Genomic DNA, 4631 nt, shown 5'->3' with positions numbered 1-4631 from the left:
CGCTGCAGTACAGCGCCCTTAACCACTGCGCCACCCGGGAGGCCCTTCAAAGTTCCTTTCTGTGTCAATGAAAGTATCTTAACAGATGGTCCAAAACCAAAATGGATCCCATGCTGAAATCCAAGCCCAGGATAGAGGGGCTGAGTGAATTTGGTCTGGACTCTGTGGAGGAGGGTCATTGTATCAGAGACGTTGTAAAAGGACAGAGTACCTGCCTTGTGGTCTAGGTACACTCCTACTCTGGAGGAGTAGGGGACACGTATGGCAGTCTTTTTATCATTGTGGTAGAAAGAACAGCCCGAGTGAGAGCAGGTTAAACACCAGGATTGATCATTCTGTCCAAACAAACACTCCTCTCTGCATTTGCTGCTGATGCCTTTATATGAGACAGCTATATAAACCCCAAACCCTCTCCACTCAACCTCCCAGTAGCAGGCTCCAGACAGACCCTTGCTACATAGGACCTGTGGGTGTGAGGTAAATCTGTCTGGATGGTCAGGATAGGACTGGAACCTAGAACTCCATGTCACCTTTCTATTCCCCTCAGATAGACACAGACGGTTATGTACTGTGTTGGGATCCAATGTAAGCTGATCCAGTCCAGGTACCTTGGTCATTTCCTTCTTAAATACATCTTCTAGTTGCTTTTTCAGCCCAGAGAGTAATGTCTTTACACCCTCAAAGGAGATGCTTTGGTTGACGGTGATGATCTCAGATCCAGGAGGGTCAGAAACTCTGGAGGAAATGGATATGATCCTCTGTGTTTGAGAGCTGCTCCAACTCAGCGTCTCTCCTCCTCAACTCAGCGACCTCCTGCTTCAATTGCTCCAGGAGTTCTTCAGCCAGAATCACTTCAATCTTCTCCTGGGCTCTGATCAACTCCTTCACCTTAGAGCAACTTCGTTCAATGGAGCGCATCAGCTCAGTAAATATCCTCTCAGTGTCCTCTATCGCTGCCTGAACAGAGAACTTGAGTGACTTCATAGACTGTCTCACCTCCTGCATCTCCTTCTCTCTCTTCTGGATTCTCTGCTGGGATTTCTGCCTTTTGTTCTCCAACTGCCTTTGTTTCTCAGTCCTTTCTGCTGCAACTGAGACTGTATCGTGGCCTTTATGTTCATCTATTAAACACTGATAACAGATAAACTGCTGATCGGTGCGGCAGTAAACCTCTAACAGTTTGTCATGACGAGAGCAGATCTTCTCTTGTAGTTGTGTGGAGGCTTTGATCAGCTTGTGCTTCTTGAAAGCAGGAGATTCATGGTGAGGCTGGAGGTGAGTCTCACAGTAAGAGGCCAGACACCCCAGGCAGGACATGACGGCTTTGAGTTTTCTCCCAGTGCAGAAGTCACACTCCACATCTCCAGATCCAGCATAATAGTGAACTGGAGAAGCAACTTCAAGTCTTTCCTTCAGTTTTTCCACTAATTCAGCCAGCAGTGTTTTTCCTCAGAACTGGTCGAGGAAAAAATCTTTCCTTGCACAGTGGGCAGCTGTAGACACCCTTCTGATTATCCTGATCCCAGTAACCCTTCATACAGCCCATGCAGTAGCTGTGCCCACAGGGAATAGTCACTGGATCCTTCTGTGTATCCAGACAAATAGAACAACTGATCGAGTCCATAGCTTCTGCCATTTTGCCGCACTCACTTCCTGGTTCTTTGTGTGAGCATGTGCACTCTGAACCTCTAGAGGGTGTGGTGTTGGATAGAGGCCAAGAAGAGATTAGCTCTGATTGGAGAAACAAAATTCCACACCCCTTATAATACATTCAAAATGTCTTCTTCTTATCTCTGGTAACAGAATAAATGTTTTATTATTTTAAGCAAATACGGTACATCTTAGTTAGGGTGCTGAGTCAAGGCCTCAGACCTAAGTCAACTAATGTCCCAGGTATGTGAGCTACTTTTGTAAGGGATCTCGTCCTCCTCTTCTGAGGAGGAGAAGCGAGAAGGATCGGAGGACCAAAACGCAGCGTGGTAAGTGTCCATAATGTTTATTTGAAAACAAACTGAACACTACGAAATACAAAACAATAAACGTGAAATGAACAAAACAGTCCCGTGTGGCGACAAACACTGACACGGAAGACAAACACCCACAACTCAAAAGTGAAACCCAGGCTACCTAAGTATGATTCTCAATCAGGGACAACAATTGACAGCTGCCTCTGATTGAGAACCATACTAGGCCGAACTCAAAAACCAACATAGAAAAACAAACAGACTGCCCACCCCAACTCATACTAAAACAAAGACAAAAACAAAGGAACTAAGGTCAGAACGTGACAACTTTTCAGCTGACTTGGGGATTAAGCTGAGGTCTAGAACTTAGGGAATAATTTGTACCGAATACAATGCTCTCAGTTTTAGAGATGTTTAGGACCAGTTTATTACTGGCCACCCATTCCAAAACAGACAGCAATTCTTTAGGGTTTCAGCGACTTCATTAGCTGTGGTTGCTGACACATATATGGTTGAATCATCAGCATTCATGGACACACAGGCTTTGTTTAATGCCAGTGGCAGGTCATGGGTAAAAATAGAAAAGAGTATGTATTTGTATACATAAAAGCCCCGAAAACAATTTGATGACATTCGGATGTTATAACATTATAATAGATAGACATTTTTATCATAGTTCCAATAAATGCCAAAAGAACAACAGAAAATACCGTACTATAACAGCCCAAATAACATTATGCAAATGGATTTAGTTATTGGTCAACATGGCATGTTCACAATAGAATTGAAGGCTATTTGTAGAATAATTTTACAAGAAATCAAAATGATTACACTCAAAATATAAGCCTACTCCTTTTCAAATTATAACCACTAGGGGGGAGCAGAGTTTAAAATATGAAATCTATGAATGTGTCTCGGAATGATCTGTTCACTGAGAACCTTTAAACAAAGCAATGTAAATGAAATTATAATTTGACATTTCTTTTTCATATAGTCATGTTCTATACATATCTGTCACAATCCATCATCTGCTGTTGCTAAATCCATCTATCAAGAAAAAGCCTTTAATGAACTTTAGCGAAATACTAATTTGACATGTTGTTATTCATTAGGGTTAGTCTGGAAATGCTTGAGCTGAGGTAATGGAAATGTCAGCATTGCTGTACAAAATCACATAAATAATTCTGCCAGTCCTTTCTCCTCTATAAGCAATCATCACAGTCATAAGAACGCATTTCCCTCAACATCATCAACAACAAGAACACATTTCCTTTTTCACAATATGTTAATTCCCCCCCCCCCCCCCCCCCCCCCCCCCCCCCCCCCCCCCCCCCCCCCCCAGAGTCTCATCTGAGAAACCATTCTGTTGAGTGAGATCTCTTTATAGGGCTATTGTCATTTCCATGCCCTAGTTTTAATTAAATCAAATAAGTAGACGAATACGTTTTATCCCCAGAATTTACCAACAACTTCACAGAGGAAGGAGATTTCTTCTATTGGTCTGTACTGTGTTTCCCATTATTCTAATGGTATGTATTGTATTGAAATGTTGTGATACAAAGTCACTAATGTAATTTTGGCTTGATCATTATCAAGGTTTCCCAAACTCAGTCCTGGGGCTCCACCTGGGTGCACAGTTTTGTTTTTGCCCTAGCACTACACAGCTGATTCAAATAATCAAAGCTTGATGATGAGTTATTTGAATCAGCTGTGTAGTGCTAGGGCAAAAACCAAAATGGGAGCCACAGGTCAGAGTTTAGGAAACCCCACCCTCTTCCTGAGGTGTGGCACGGTGAGAACAGATCATTGGCACCTGTTTGGAAATGTTGGTCTCATGTTAATCTACTGTTGGATTATGATCTAATGGTAATCAGTCACGTTGGAGGGAGAAATGTATATAATTGCAAAGATCTGGGGGGGGGGGGGGGTTAAGCCAGACGGACTCTCAACCCTAGCAAAATGTTTATGAAATGTAGTTTCAATTTGATTACAGCTTCGTCTGATTTTTTTTTCTAGAACACTCATGACATGTTATGACATTGGCTCCATAACCTTCATTGATTTTGATGGGTTTCATCATTCTACAGTAGTTGACCTCAACCCATAAAAAAATAAATAAGAATACAAGCGTTTTAAGTAAGAATACAAAATAAAATACTTTAGGCCAATGAATTCTAGTCCTGGACTAAACATTATTCTTAAAGCAGAATCTCCATTAAACATGTTTTCTAGTGCATGACTAGGCCTAATCTGTGTCTGAGGAAACTGGCCTTTTTTTGTCTGATCTGATAATACAAGCTAGTTATCTCAAAGCAACACTTCTCTCCGCACCCCTGCGCCATAATCAAATATAATCAAATCAAATCAAATAAAAGAGCAGCAGTAATATAACAATAGCGAGACTATATACAGGGGGGTACCGGTACAGGGTCAATGTGCGGGGGCACCGGTTAGTTGAGGTAATATGTACATGTGGGGAGAGTTATTAAAGTGACTATGCATAGATGATTACAACAGAGTGTAGCAGTGGTGTAAAAGGGGGGGGGGGGGCAATGCAAATAGTCTGGGAAGCCATTTGATTACCTGTTCAGGAGTCTCATGGCTTGGGGGTAGAAGCTGTTTAGAAGCCTCAAGAAACCTAGACTTGGTGCTCCAGTACTGCTTGCC

The 4631-nt window shown here is 42.3% G+C and overlaps 1 pseudogene; it reads right to left on the bottom strand.

The window, feature by feature from the left end:
- Positions 1-726: 726 nt before the first annotated feature.
- Positions 727-1920, bottom strand: LOC139414924 (E3 ubiquitin/ISG15 ligase TRIM25-like; annotated as a pseudogene).
- Positions 1921-4631: the final 2711 nt, after the last annotated feature.

This window comes from Oncorhynchus clarkii, chromosome 8 (assembly GCF_045791955.1).
Source record: "Oncorhynchus clarkii lewisi isolate Uvic-CL-2024 chromosome 8, UVic_Ocla_1.0, whole genome shotgun sequence".
In the NCBI taxonomy this organism is placed as follows: domain Eukaryota; kingdom Metazoa; phylum Chordata; class Actinopteri; order Salmoniformes; family Salmonidae; genus Oncorhynchus; species Oncorhynchus clarkii.
The sequence above is the reverse complement of the archived record's forward strand: the minus strand, read 5'-3'. Positions and strand labels throughout refer to the sequence as shown.